The following is a 16,223-nucleotide window of genomic DNA, read 5'->3' on the forward strand; positions in this document are numbered from 1 at the left end:
AGGTGCCCTACCCTAAGCGACTCTCTCACTAATCCCCCCTGAAAGCCCAACCCTCAAGCTCACTCTCAGTAAGTTATTCCCCAGTCTGCAAATCCACCTCTCATGTGGTGGAATCCTTTCCATCAAAGACCATCCACTTTGGGCCAAAAGGTACCAGCACCAGTATTCCAGTTCCAGAATCTACTGTTATGAGACAAATTGTTATTTTTTTGTATCAATGCAAGATCGCCTAAAACTAGAAAACGCTGAAGTTGTAATAAAACAATGAAGCACATTAGGCATGCTGAAGTCCAAGTAACCATAACAAGAAAGTAAGCATCAATCAGTTCAAAACTCAACTATTTTCATTGCATGTGCAACTTATGATGGGAGAAGTGGTGAGGTCTCCATCTGACAGACGCATGTGGGCACTTATTCTATTCAATAGATCGTTGCCTTACATATTGAAATCTCATACACTTAAGCATATAGGCCGTAAAGTGATGGCCTCTATAGAGATCCACAGTGAAGAACATACTATTATGAATGTGTATGCCTCTAACACGCCACACTCTGATTTTTTTCAACTCATGGCTCAGAGGATTTTTTGTAACCCTTTACCCAGACACATATTAGGGGGAAACTTCAGCTCAACAATGAATGATAGAGGTTCAAGCAAAGCAACTCTCAGGTACTCGGGCACTCTCCCCTGACATGCTTTAAGCTGACATGGCCTCCACAGTAACATTACAGATCCATGGGGCTCAACCCATCCCCTAGACAGGGAATACACTCACTTTTCACTAGTAAATAGCAACATAATCCAGACTAGACAACCTATTCTGTACTCCAGGTCTGCTGCTATATGTTACTCACGCAGATTTTTATGAAACCGTTATTTTTGGCCACTCTCCCATATCACCTACCATATGGTACACATCTAAAAGGGAACTCCATTTTGTGGTGTTTCCCTAGTTTTTTGGCAAATGATTCCTTTCAGGGTTAATGTTGAGGTGAGCTTTGTTGGAATTTCAGGACATGAATGTTGAGCATATTTCTAATCCTACCCCATTTTGGGAAACTGGAATGCTTCACCACTGCTCACAAAAAAAAAAATCATGAGCCAATGTTTTCAAACCAATGCTAGACTTCGAAAAGCTTAATTGGACCTAAATAACTCCACTACATAAACAAATTACAAAACAGCCAAATTAGATTTTGACCTATGGATAGATAGATTTGAACAGATCTAGTCCTCTTATAGAGATTTACAGCTTTATAAATAGAGGAACAAAACAGGGAAACTGCTGGCGCAATTAGCAAAAGACATACACGCTCCCTCTCAAACGGATTTCCCCTTCAAGACGCCAAGCCTCTATCCCTTCTGAGATGGTGTTCTTAAAGACCTTTATAAGCAATCATACACTGAATCTTCTTCCCTCATAACAAAGGATGATGATTTTTTTTGTTACAGCTTTCCCTATCCAAAGTGTCCACTTCCCAGCTGTATACCTTATATAAACCTATTTCCTTGTCAGAAATTCTTACCACCCTCACTACCATCTCCAACTCGAGTCCTGGGCCGTTCCACCACTGAGATCTATAAATTGATTAAATCAGATATCTTAGAATTTCTATGCTCTTTATACAACCATATCTGGTATGGGGCTAAAAATCCACAAACCGGTAATAGAGCCTACATTAAACTAATCAAGAAGCACAAAGACCTTGGCTCTACCTGGATTGTATAGGCCCATTTTGCTAATCAATAAATGTCAAGATTTTGTCCAAAATAATAGAGAATATATTGGCTACTACTGTACAGTTGCAATAACAAGTATGTGAACCCCTTGGGATTTCGTGGCGTTTTGCATGAATTGGGCATAAAATGTGCTCTGAACGTCATCTAAGTCACAACTATAGAAGAACACAGTCTGCTGAACATAATACTACACAAACATTAGATGTTGCCATGGTTTAATTGCACATAACATGTAAATATTCACAGTGCAGGGAGGAAAAAGTATGTGAACCTTTGGACTTAATAACTGGTTGACCCTCCTTTGGCAGCAATAACCTCAACCAAACTTTTCCTGTAGTTGCAGATCAGACCTGCACAACGATCTGGAGTAATTTTGGACCACTCCTCTTCACAAAACTGTTTCAGTGTAGCAATATTCTTGGGATGTCTGGTGTGAATCGCTCTCTTAAGGTCATGCCACAGCATTTCAATCGGGTTGAGGTCAGGACTCTGACTGGGCCACTCCAGAAGGCGTATTCTGTGCTGTTGCAGCCATTGTTTTGTTGAATTACTTGTATGCTTTGGGTCATTGTCCTGTTGCATCACCCATCCTCTGCGGAGCTTCAGTTGGCGGACAGATGGTCGTACGTTTTTCTGCAAAATGTCTTGATAAATTCTGGAATTCATTTTCCCATCAATGACAACAATCCGTCCAAGCCCTGAGGCAGCAAAGCAGCCCCAAACCATGATGCTCCCTCCGCCATGTTTTACAGTGGGGATTAGGTTTTGATGTTGGTGTGCTGTGCCTTTTTTTCTCCACACATAGTGTTGTGTGTTCTTCCCAAACAACTCAATCTTGGTTTCATCTGTCCACAGTATATTTTGCCAGTAGTGCTGTGGAACATCCAGGTGCTCTTTTGCAAACTTCAAACGTGCTGCAATATTCTTTTTGGACAGCAATGGCTTCCTCCGTGGCGTCCTCCCATGTACTCCATTCTTGTTTAATGTTTTCCTTATTGTAGATGTGTCAACAAAAATGTTGACATGTGCTAGAGATTTCTGTAGGTCTTTAGCTGACACTCTGGGATTCTGCTTTACCTCATGCAGCATTCTGCGCTGTGCTCTTGCAGTCATTTTTACAGGACGACCACGCCTAGGCAGAGTAGCAACAGTGCTAAACTTTCTCCATTTGTAGACAGTCTGTCTTACCGTGGACACATGTACATAAAGGCTTTTGGAGATACTTTTGTAACCCTTTCCAGCTTCATGCAAGTCAACAATTCTTGATTGTAGGTCTTCTAAGAGCTCTTTTCTGCGAGGCATGGTTCACATCAGACAGTGCTTCTTGAAACCAGTAAACCCAAAACAGGTGTGTGTTTTTTAAGGGCAGGACAGCTGTCAGCAACACATCCAATATCATCACACTGATTGGAGTCAAGGTTGGCTCACTCCTGGCTCCAATTAGCTCTGGGAGAAGTCATTAAGCTAGGGCCTCACATACTTTTTCCTCCCTGCACTGTGAATGTTTACATGTTATGTGCAATTAAACCATGGCAACATCTAATGTTTGTGTAGTATTATGTTCAGCAGACTGTGTTCTTCTATTGTTGTGACTTAGATGATGTTCAGAGCACATTTTATGCCCAATTCATGCAAAACTCCACGTAATCCCAAGGGGTTCACATACTTTTTCTTGCAACTGTATATAATCAAAAACTGCTCCTCATATACAGTGAAGGAAATAAGTATTTGATCCCCTGCTTATTTTGAATGTTTGCCCACTCAAAAAGAATTGATCAGTCTAAAAATAGAATGGTAGGTGTATTGTAACACAGACAGAATAGCAACAAAAAATTCTAAAGAAATGCATGTCTAACAAATTATGCACTGATTTGCATGTTCATGAGGGAAATAAGTATTTGATCCCCTTCACAAAACATGACTTAGTACTTGGTGGCAACGGCCTTGTTGGCAATCACAGAGGTCAGATATTTCCTGTAGTTGGCCACCAGGTTTTCACACATCTCAGGAGGGATTTTGGCCCACTCCTCTTGGCAGATCCTCTCCAAGTCATTAAGGTTTGGTGGCTGACGTTTGGCAACTCGAACTTTCAGCTCCCTCCACACATTTTCAATCGGATTAAGGTCTGGAGACTGGCTAGGCCACTCCAGGACCTTAATGTGCTTCTTCTTAAGCCACTCCTTTGTTGCTTTGGCCGTGTGCTTTGGGTCATTATACTGGAACACCCATCCACGACCCATTTTCAATGCCCTGGCTGAGGGAAGAAGGTGCTCACCCAAGATTTGACGGTATATTGCCCCGTCCACCGTCCCTTTGATGTGGTGCAGTTGTCCTATCCCCTTAGCAGAAAAACACTCCCAAAGCAGAATAGTTCCACCATGTTTGCCAGTTGGGATGGTGTTCTTGGGGTCATAAGCAGCATTCCTCCTCCTCCAAACATGGCGAGTTGAGTTGATGCCAAAGAGCTCGATTTTGGTCTCATCTGACCACAACACTTTCAACCAGTCCTCTGCATCATTCATATGTTCAATGGCAAACTTCAGATGGGTCTGGACATGTGCTTTCTTGAGCAGAGGGACTTTGCTGGCACTGCAGGATTTCAATCCTTGTCAGCATAGTGTTACCAGTTGTTTTCTTGGCGACTGTGGTCCCAGCTGTCTGGAGATCATGGACAAGATCCACACGTGTAGTTCTGGGATGATTCCTCACTGTTCTCATGATAATTGACACTCCACAAGGTAAGATCTTGCATGGTGCACTAGACCTAGGGAGACTGACAGTTGTTTTGTGTTTCTTCCATTTGCGAAAGATTGCACCAACTGTTGTCACCTTCTCACCAAGCTGCTTGGCGATAGTTTGGTAGCCCAGTCCAGCCTTATGTAGGTATATAATCTTGTCCCTGACATCCTTGGACAGCTCTTTGGTCTTTGCCATGGTGGAGAGTTTGGAATCTGATTGTTTGATTGCTCCTGTGGACAGGTGTTTTTTATACAAGTAACAAAATGAGATTGGCAGCACTCCCTTTAAGAGACTGCTTCTAATCTCAGCTTGTTACCTGTATAAAAGACACCGGGTAGCCATAAATCCTGCTGAATGATAGGGGATCAAATACTTATTTCCCTCATGAACATGAAAATCAGTGCATAATTTGTTAGACATGCATTTCTTTTGAAGTTTTTTTTTTTGCTATTCTGTCTCTCAGTGTTACAATACACCTACCATCCAAATTTTAGACTGATCATTTCTTTGCGAGTAGGCAAAAATTCTAAATCAGCAGGGGATCAAATACTCATTTCCTTCACTGTATCCAGTGTTTCTTATAGCAGGGATAGAAGTGAATGAAAATAAAGATACAGTAGATGCAATTAATATAGGATCATAAGCAAAATCAATGCAGTATCCCCTGCTGTGCATGAAAGAATGAGTTGTTTCTAGCTATTTATCAAAGGAGCCACACAAAATTCACTTTCTCTGACCTAATGCCAAGTATCTTAAAGTGGTTCTAAAGGACATTGTTTACCCCAATGCATTACCAGGATTGAGATACAAAAAATATCAAAGTAATTGAATCACCCCACCCCCTCTCCGTTACAATGCTTTCCCCTTCTTATATCCTTACCCAAGTTCTCTCGATCCACCGCTGTGCCCCTCTGCAGCAGCATTGCGGTTTCTTTCCTCTCCGGATACAGAGGCAACAATGGGAGCCATTGGATCCTGCTGCTGTCAATGAAATCATGTGAGGAAGGAACGGGGAGGGGAGAGGGGGTGGAACAGTGCTGAGTGTGTTTAGAGACACACACAGCCTGGCTAGGGAGCAAGCCCACGCGTCTGCCCTCATAGTAAGCAGTTGGCTATGGGGCCAGACACAGAAGAGGAAGGCCACAAGCACTAGCAGGAGACCCATCGGCAGGGGCCACTCTATGCAATATCATTACACAGCACAAGTAAGTATAGCACGTTTGTTATTTTAGAAAAAAAAAAATGACCATTACAATCACTGTAAACATTTTAGAATAACATTATACAATTTTTAAAAAGCTGTTTTGTGTATTTTTTCTTGCTTTGTTGTGTTTTTTCATCTATCTAAGCCCTTCTGTCTTTTCTGTAATTTTTCCAAAGTACAGGTAACATTGAGGTCCCATCCCTGCAGTCTATAAACAACACAGCCAAACAGCTCCCAAACTTTCGAGACCACCAGAAAACACACTTTAGCAACAGTGCAGAGATGCTAAATGACTCCTTTGCCAAAACAGAGCCAAGGATAAAACCCCACTTTATCAAAAACATAGTTCAGAATGATCCCTTAAAATAGCGGTCTCTGGTAAAATGAAAGATGCTATTTTCTGTTTAAATTTTTCTCAAAGGGGTTTCACTTCCCCGGAGCTAAAAACAATATTTCTTAAAGCCGATCATTAGTAGTAAGATGGGTGCCAACACCAGCAACATGTAGGTAGCCTTGCATTCATTTACATTAAATACTCTCCTCCACTTAGTACCATACATGTACTCTATGTGCCACATGCCTTGTGGACAGACCAGATTAAGGCTGGAATGTAACTATAGAACTTCAGAATTTGTCATCCTTGGAGAATGCTCTCAAGAAACTTCCACCGAATGTATCTTTAACTCATGTAATCATCTACCTTCTTTCAAAATGTTACTTGGTCAGGTTTTTTCCATTTCAAATGTTTCAAGTCCTCCAGAAATGAGCAAGTTGAGGACACTGAGGAAGATATTCAGTAGGTCAAAAAGTAGGGCAATGCCTCTAGCTGACCAAATACAATCTGAAGGGCACCAGGTCATGCCTAGGGTACCATTGCCATGTTACTCTTGTTAACACAAGAGAAACACAATTGGTTAAGCCATGTCCAATGTATAAATACACATGGTGAAGTTATACCCCCCCATAAGCCACTAAAAAAAAAAAGATCAGTAGATCCATATAGGCAACTGAAATTTTATGGAAATCTCAAGGCAGTCAATCACAAATATATATACCCTGACTGTTTACGTTCCAAAATATTTTTTAATTCTGTTCTGCCAGACATCCTAGATTTTTTTTTTTTTAATCACTGCAGCCATAGGCTGGGAATACCAATCTGTTCCCAACCCATGACTATACAATGAAATGTCTGTCCCCTCCTAATCATGTTCAAACTACTGAATGACAACACTAAAAGTAGAGTCCTATTTGGTTCTTCGCACTCCCTCTCTCATTATAACCACTAATATTACACATGGCTGATATTAGGACACATTTATGTATTTCTGCTACTTTGGATGTAATTTTTTAACAAAAGACTGTATTCAATATTGTGTCATTGTATTCTAAATATCTAATTGGCATTCAGCAGTTAGGAGCAATTGGGAGGCGTGGCAGGTTGGGAGAAAAATTTTATTTTACTGATCAATTGCAGGCAGCACAGTGGCTAAGTGGTTAGCATTTCTACCTGGCAGCACTAAAGCGGTCTGTTTGAATCCCAACTACAACATACCCTGTCTGGAGTTTGCATGTTCTCCCTGTGCTGGTGTGGGTTTTCTTTGGGCACTCCAGTTTCCTCTCACACTCCAAAGAAATGCTGGAAGGTTAAGTGGCATTCGGTAAAAATTGGCCGTAGTATGTGTATGTATGAATGGGAGTTAGGGACCTTAGATTGTGGCCTCCTTGAGAGCAGGGGCTGATGTGAATGTACAATAGATATGCACAAAATGTTGGCACAATTTAAGTACCTGTATTAAAATTCAAGCTTTGCATAGAATTCCAGCTTCTTATCCAAGTGTATCTGCTTCTTGCTTTGACATATCAATCTTATTGGTGGTTATGTCTGTTTATACATTTTTTTCCCTAATAAGCTCAATTTGTAACCGATATTTCAACCAGGTGTCTTCAAAACCCTTTCATAGCACAGGATGCCCCCTGTTTGCATGACAAAAGCTTATGTTACAGAGTGTGAAGAGATCCCACTAGGACCACACACACACACACACACACACACACACACACACACACACACACACACACACACACACACACACACACACACACACACACACCGACTGGCCCACAGTCTCTGGAAAGCAAATTTGTTCCTGGGCAACAAGAGGGCTCCCATGCTGTGCCCACCTTGCAGACTTCGCTACATGATCCTGATGCCTGTCATACACTCGCAACATATGAGATGAAACATCGCAATTAATAAGAAAGGGATAAAACCTAGCTGAACAGAGAGTTTAATCCTGTCATTGCTAAGTGATACAATACTGCTTACATTTAACTCCGCTAACCCTAAAGCCTTTATCTCCTTTACAAAACATCCCTCTGGGAAAAGACTGACAGGCAATTTCAGCCATCACAAAATAAAAAAAAAAAATGAAATTCATTCGACTTTAAAACCAAAAGGGACAACGCAGAGAAAGGTCTGAACCGCCACTATCTAGAGGCAGCAGCTGTTTGCAGCTATCCATGCAATACCCTGGAGAGATTTATCAAGTGAGAGGTATATCTAGTCTTATGAATAAACCTGCCAATCTACTCGATGGGGCTGAGATACTGGACATTACAAATCATGCACTCGGTTTTGGGAAGGCTGACAGATTGTCTAGCAGTAATGCCTGTAATCCGTTCACAGCAGAGGGTCATATATGAATGAAAGACTCTGATTTCTACCACAGAGAGGCTGAATGGGCGGCACTTCCATGTAACGTATTAAAGGGGAACAAAACAAGAAATCTGCAAATCTCAGAAACAGCAGCAGTCAAGTGCTGAGAATAGCATATATCCAGACAACTGTGAACTGGATGAAAATCATAAAATAATGCTGAAATGTTCTATTTTCAGGGCACATTAAAAGAGAATGCCTAAATGCTAAATGTTTTTGCTATTTCTACTGCTAATTTAAAACACCTAATGTGTGTACCACTTCTTAATTTTCAGAAGTCTTCAGTTCCTCCTGAATCATGTGAAACCTACAGCACTGGCCTCACTTTTAACGCAAGCCTAGTACAACTTAAAGGATTCTGGGAGTACACACGTAGCAGCTATGAAAGTCTGCAACTTAAAGGATATCTCAAGTAAAAATCAGGAATTGTGACTTATCTGTAATTCCTTATTTTTGAGTACAGTAAATTACATAGGAGTGGCATTCATATACTATGAGTTAAATGCGGCCACACTCGTATTGCCCCACCCACTCTGATGCTCCATTTTTATCAAGCAATAATGAGTGATCAAAAAAGGGGATGGGCCTGTGTCCTGTACTGTACTTCATTATGCAGAATTTACAAGTAAGCTTGCACCCAAGCAATAAAAATGAGGGGTAGGCAACAACCTAGCAACAAACCTACAAGAAAAAAAACAAAGGGTTAAAAAACCTGAACGATATTCAAAACAGCTTGAAGCACCTTGGGGCTGAAGACTGCATCAGCTAAGGCCTGAATGACAACCTAGTAGATTTTGTAAAACGTGAACAAAGGACCAAGTGACTGCCTTACAAACATGGGATATACTGTAGAAGCTTGACACTGAAAAGCTCGGGGGACATCCTTTGTGGAATGAGAAGGAAATGGAAAGGGAGAAACTTCTCTGTTAAGGGCATAGACCCTGGAAGTAAGTTTTCTGACCTGGCAATAGTGGAGCTGGAGGCAGGGTGTTCTTTATGGGTTGCACATGGGCAAGACAAAAAGAAACACATCTTGCAATTAGAGCCTATAGCTTTCCTGGTAGACCCGGACAGCCCTAACCACATCCAGGGAATGCAGGGCAATTTCTTTGTTATGTTTTGAGGCAGGACAAAGGAAGGGGGAAGGAAAAGTCCTTACTGAGGTGAATGGAGGTGTAAACCTTAAAAACAAGGAAGGTTTTGGTCTCAAAAGAACTGTCCTTGAGCAAACCAAAAAAAGGCTCTTTAGAAGAGTTTCTAAATCAGAAGCACACCTAATAGACATGATGGTAACCAAGATGGCTACCTTAAAGGTATGGTCTTCCATAGGAATATCTAATTGGTTCAAAGTGGGGAGGGGGGAGTTCTGATGAGCAGAATGGTAAATCTTGAGAGAGTTGGATTTTCTAACATGCCTTTAAAGCTAGTGATTAAGAAGCAGGATGGATCAGGGGCCTGGAGCCTTGGGCCAGCAAGTCTAGTATGTTTGGAAGAGGCCGCCAAAGGTCTGAGAATGTCTGTGTGCCAACTTTTGGTACAATGAGAATAACTGGAGCCCTTACACAGCAGTTGAGGGAGGATCTTCATTGGCAAGAAGGCATAAATCAGTTGGAATGGATTCCAGGAATTCTACACATCTTTAGGATCAGGGAATGATAGAAATGGACCATGGCCCTTACCTATATTGCACCCTGAAGCTAACTTCACACGTTACATTTCATTTAATATCAAGGTGAGTGCTTAATGCAAGATCCAGAGCATTAAGTGCCAACTCTATAGAGGTAGTACAAGGCAGATGTTAGGAAAAAAGAAAAAAGGTCCATTGCCTGAGGTCGCTAGCAAAAAACAGGAGTCTTACAAAAGTGGGTGGAGCTATATGGGTATGCTGGTGCACTTCCTGCAAACATTTTTGCCAGAATCCAATCGGATGACAGTAGCAGAATATAACCCATGATTAATATAAAATGTTACAGCTATGCTCACCATTTCAGAAATTGTGAAATTTTGGAATAGATAGTGAAAATATGACTGATCATGCCAAAAATTGGTTTTATTTAAGGATAGTGATCATATGAAGCCATTTATGATCACATAGTAGTTTGGCTCCTTTATAAATCCTAATAATAGACATCAATCAAATAGTCTTGATAAAAAATTTACATACCCTGGAATGTTTGGCCTTGGTTCAAACGCACAAGGTGACACACACACACACACGTTAAAATGGCAATTAAAAGGTTATTTTCCTACATCTGTGGCTTTTTAAATTGCAATTAGTGTCTGTGCATAAATAGTCAATGAGTCTGTTAGCTCCTGCGTGGATGCCATGAGCAGGCTATACACTGAGCCAATGGGAACAGAAATTAATTGACAAAAATCCTACGTAACAAGGTAAAGGAACTTTATAAAGATAGAAAGGGATATAAAGAGGGGTTTTCTCATCTAAGCACACTCTCCTACCAGCTAGAGATGAGAGCAGATAGATTTCAGGAAGTAAATGCTACATCTGCCCTTACTCAAGGTGGCTAAAGCCAGAAATGCTATGGGATGTTTTTCGAAATGATTTCTCGCAAAATAAAGCATGGAGACATGGATGGATGGGCAGGTTTGCTTTGAATATTAAAAATGAATTGGCGTATTTGGTTTATGATGCTCAGATGCCGTGTAGTTCCAAAAGTCTTCACAGGTCATCAGTCTAGAGTTAAAGCCTCAACTTATGTAGAATTTTGGATAACAGACTTTTGGGATTCCAGGGGTATGCACCATTATAAGACTTGACATGTACTGTATCTATTTACTTGACGCAACCCCATCTTTTATATCTATGTACCAAATTCGTTTACTTCTTTGTTTCTACTTCATTTGTGTGCATTTTTTCTTGAAAATATTTGATAAATAACTGCACAAATATTGAAGGACATAAAAAATTGCACATATCACCATTTTATTCAACAGGGTCTCTTCTTTCAGAAAATACATAATTTTAGAGGGTTTACAGTAATTCCTAGCAAAAAAAATAGATTTTAACATGTGTGCAAAAAACAAAACTGCCCCAGTAAGCAAGTGGTTAAAAAACAGTTTGACTTACCTTATCCCTCGCACTCTCTTCAAGGGCTTGGTGTCCTCACTGAATGATGCAGGACTGTTGATCCTGCATTGTACATGATTACATAAAAATGTGACACATGGAGCAAAGAAAAGCTCCTAAGCAAAACAAGGTTCGACTGCGCACAACTGTGCATGTCACGTTGGATAACCTTACACATTTAAACAAGCTTGAATATTAAAATAAACATATTAAAGAGTCAGTTTACCAAAAAGTGATATTGTAGATGTCTAGAGGCTAGAAAGTGATATGACATAACAGTTTCTTCTGTTTCTCAAATACAAATTTGAGAGCAATGGAAACACTCTGGCTGTAGCAAGACTTTGATGTGGGTGGTAACATAGCTGGGAAATATGACTTGGAGTTCTAACCACTGGAAACCTGTCAGAAGCCAACTTCTCTCATCTATGACTGATCTATAATTTGAGTTAACTTTTCCATCGATAAACCTGTAATATTTGGGGCTCATCCGGGAACAAAAGAGTACATTATCAAGAGAAGGTGAACAAAAATCATCTCTTAGTTCTTCCAGTCTATCTTCCATGAATCTTTGAAATGCTCTTGGGGCATTCATCAAGCCAGAAGGAATCCTCACCCATTCATGTAGGCCCCAGGGTGTACTAAATGCTGTCACACAATTGTGCAGTCAACATCCCCAACAGGTAGTGTAGCCACTTGTGTACTGCTGCTCTCCCCATCTCTGTCTCACACGGGGTCCCTTACTTATGATGCTGTCACATCACACCCAAAGCACCCCTTGTTTCATACCGAGTTACTGTTAAGTAATAGAATCCCATGTCTTGGTGCTGAGTCCAGATGCCTATGCTTCTGACATTGGAAACACAAATTCATTAGGCCCAACTAAAAAATATTTTTGGCAGGTCCATGTTAAAAGTTGAGTGCAATTCCTGTGGCGAGGGGATAGACACCAAACTTGCACATCACGTAAGTTGCAGAGTTGTTTGTGGGTGGAACACGACCGCTCCAAGTTGCAAATGGTTTGAAGAAGCAATCAATGTGGATGGTCAACAACAGAATTGTATGAAGAACACTTTTTTTTTTTGGGGGGGGGGGGGGGACTTTTTGGACACTGTCACAATTTATATTATAGGTCACTATTGAATAAGATATATTTAAGCCTGCATGGTTTTGTGTGTATATATATATATATATATATATTTATTTATTGTGGTATACAATAGTAGTTATCGTTTTATATAAAAAAAGGTTTTAAAAAGGAAGTTCACCACCCATATGTTTTTAATTTTTGTGTTTTTTAGTCCCCTCTTAGTTTGTTTGCTGGGTCATCCTCATAACAAATACACATGCAGCAAAATCAGAGCTGTCCTGATGCATGCTGGATCCCATGAAGCCATTTGTGCTACCTATGTCATAAGGGGGCCGGCTGACTCTAATGTGTTTTTACAGCTTCAAATCATCAGGGGGGCAGATGCAAGAAGCAGGAAAAGAAAGCCACCCTCCTACAGACATACAGCAGTGAATGCACTGTAGAGAACCCCAAGGCATCCTGGGATGCGTGACTTGGGTAGGTGGCTGTGGGTGCCGGGGTTGTCATTCTCAACCATGCGAGAATCCTGGAAGTGTCTGGGAGGAGTCCCAAAAAAGATTTTAGGAAAAATAAATGCACGATTGTGAGGGGGTGGAGTGAAATAAGGAAAGTGGGTTAGGAGGGTGAAGGTACAGAGATATACATGGAGAGCCAATTCACGCTGGGCCTAAAATGTATGGAAAATGCATGTACATTCCATCCATTTTAGTCGTGTTTTAACGCACGCTGACATCCATTTTGACATTCGTTGACATGTATGCACAGCATCATGGTGTGAATAGGACACATTGGAAAGTCTTGTTTTTCAGATGTACTTCAAGTAACCTGCGTTTTACAGCTGTGCTAAACTGCACATCAGCGCACTGGTGTGAATTTGCGCTTACTTTTTCCCCCTGGAATTGCATTAACAGATCACCAAAATAATTTTGCTGTGTCTAACTGCTCTTGAAGAAAAAATAGATTATTGTGGATAATATAGGAATAGTTTAGCAATTACAATCAAAATTCACTTAACACTGAAAACAAAAATTATATTAATATGCTATGAACACAACACATATATATATATATATATATATATATATATATATATATATATATATATATATATATATATAATATTATATTATATATATTGAGAAAACAGAGATAACAGAAATGCTAGTATATCTATATGGACTGTTTTATACACCACAGCACCACCTAGTGTACAACCAGTGAATGACTATTCTAAAACCACACACTGTATTTAAAGGATAAGAAGTCTTATTTAGTGCATTATTGAGGATGGATCATTGACAGTAGCGACGACTTCTGTGTGCACAGCTACAAGTATTCTTTTGCTTTTGAATTTGATGGGCCTTAAAAAGAAATACAGTATGTCATGAGAGAACAAAGACTTCCATAGCTGATGTCCTTTTGAGAATGCCAGTTACCTGGCGGTTACGCTGACTATTTGTCTGTGACCTGGAAAGAGAATAGCTTTAAGGAACTCCAACAGCTAGTTCTGGGCCTGACTCAAAAGTACTCAAATCATATACAGCCAGTAACTTGTACATTTAGGAGGCAGCTAACAATGGCTGCCCCCCTACTTATTTCATGACAGAGTCACTTCAACCACTTGTCTACTAGCACAGTTTATTAAAGGGCAGCTGGTAGCAAGGACTTCTAAACCAACTCCCAGGTTGCAATAGCAGTTGGGACTTTGGGGGAGATTTACTGAAACTGGAGCGTGTAAAATCTGGTGCAGCTCTGCATTAAAGCCAGTCAGCTTCCAAGTTTTATACTCCCGTCTTAGTAAATCAACCCTTGTGTCTCGGTCTAGAACGGTCAAGCTGACTGTCGGCTTTCTGGTGAAAAATTTAGGCAGATGAAAGTATCACAGCCTTGCTGTCCAACTACACCCAGAATGGTGTTGGAAGGTATAGAGAAGGGAGATCAGAAAACATATGTTTGCTTAGCTTCCAACCAGTTAACTGCAGGTTCAGGGCTGTCATTGCATGCCTGCTGTGGCTGGGGAAGCAGCTGATCAATCACAGACATAACTGCTGTCAGTGCTAGGCTTGGCCATAGACAAACCATGGTACCTGCTAACTGCCAGCAATTTAGAGGGAGGGCACAGGCACAAAATTCTGGATGTTTGGTTTAGATAAGCTTCACACATTAGAAGCCCTTTCAGACGCTGAAGTGTTGAAAACTTTAGAATTTGTTTTATTAAAACATAAAAAATATAGGTTTCCTGCTTTGGTTTTGCATACAGCAGCTCCCAATCCTCCTCTTTTGGGGTTCCCCACATACGGTTCTGGCTCTCCCCCCCCCCCCCCCATGCCCACCATAGGAAGTTGCTTCCTCAGGGGGCACCTATGTGTGCTTTTTTTTCCAAGCCGGGCTGTTTGCATCTATTCAGTCACCCAGCTCTGCCACCGCTATCTCCTCACAGGTTTGAATGACTGGAGAGGGAGCCAAGACTCAGCCAAGACTCAGATAGGGGAGAGGGGAGAAGAGCTGCAGCAGACATGCTCAGTGCTGGATCGAGATCGGGGTCAAGTATTTAGGGAGAAGGGCTGCAGGGGAGCCACTATTAACAGGTTTTTACCTTAATGCAAAGAATGCGTTAGGGTTAAAAACCTTTACAACCACTTTAAGGCTAGGTTCACACCTGGTAGACACCGCTGGCCTTTTTTTTTTTTTTTTTTATACAAGTGCTCGACTGAACAGTCTCCATTACTAGAAGGGAAACAGGTTTCTTTAGCAAAATTTCATACAACAGAGTTTTGTACCCTCCAGTGCTACCAACAATCTGCAAAGTATTTCTGCCAATCTTCCACAGTGCCAACTGTTGGCACTCCAAGTTATCAGCTGTCCAGTCCATAAGTACCCAAGTCCCAGCTTTCCGATATCCCAAAAAATTGGTTGGTAACCTGCAGCCTGATTGGTGGTTAAAACATTTAACTCTAGGTAGATGCAGTTATATGTTCACAAAAATATTTCATATTTAAATACTAAAGATAAAAAAAAACAAAAAAAAAACCTTTATTAGGAACCTACATTTTTCTATATCCTTCCTGTACCCCCTTTTACAGTAGGAATGAGATGGGAGAAGAAAGCAGAGCTGAAAAGTCCTTGGGAAAATAGGAACACTCACCCCACAAGGCAGTGCACTGTGCCTGAGTGAGCATTGATACCTGGGAGGTGGGGCTTATTCTTTAACTTGTGACAATCTTGATAGGATAACCAGATTTCAAGGAACTTTCAGGGCATCATTAAAAAGGTCACCTTAAAATGTTGTTGATATCTATTGGCATCTAACAGCACATACACTTATGTCACAAATTATTTTTTGTTTTTAATGTTTTTGTCATCAAGGGATGGCAGTCTCTTCCATGTTCTTGCAGCCAACCCTGATGGCGTGCTGCCAGGTGCGCCCACCTCCAGCCACTGTATGGACATGGATGCCTCTTGAGATATCTGATGTAGACATCCCCGGGGCTGCTGGAGTGGAACGGACGTCATGTACGCTAATGGTCCATTCATACCATAAACTGCATGTCTACTTCGTGTTTTTTTCCATGTGCATTTACATGCAGTTTATACAAATTTTTTCATCTGCATTTGTCCTTTCTTTAGGCTTGCAGTGCGGAAAAATGC

At 40.9% G+C, this 16,223-nt stretch overlaps 1 protein-coding gene across 1 annotated transcript in view; it reads right to left on the bottom strand.

The window, feature by feature from the left end:
- LOC149451275 (ADP-ribose glycohydrolase MACROD2-like) overlaps nt 1–16,223 on the bottom strand; it is a 750,194-nt gene that overhangs the window by 636,764 nt on the left and 97,207 nt on the right. The window lies entirely within an intron of this gene.

Source organism: Staurois parvus, unplaced genomic scaffold (genome assembly GCF_062004578.1).
Source record: "Staurois parvus isolate SC_StPar_1 unplaced genomic scaffold, SC_StPar_1.0 ptg000543l, whole genome shotgun sequence".
Taxonomy (NCBI): Eukaryota; Metazoa; Chordata; class Amphibia; order Anura; family Ranidae; genus Staurois; species Staurois parvus.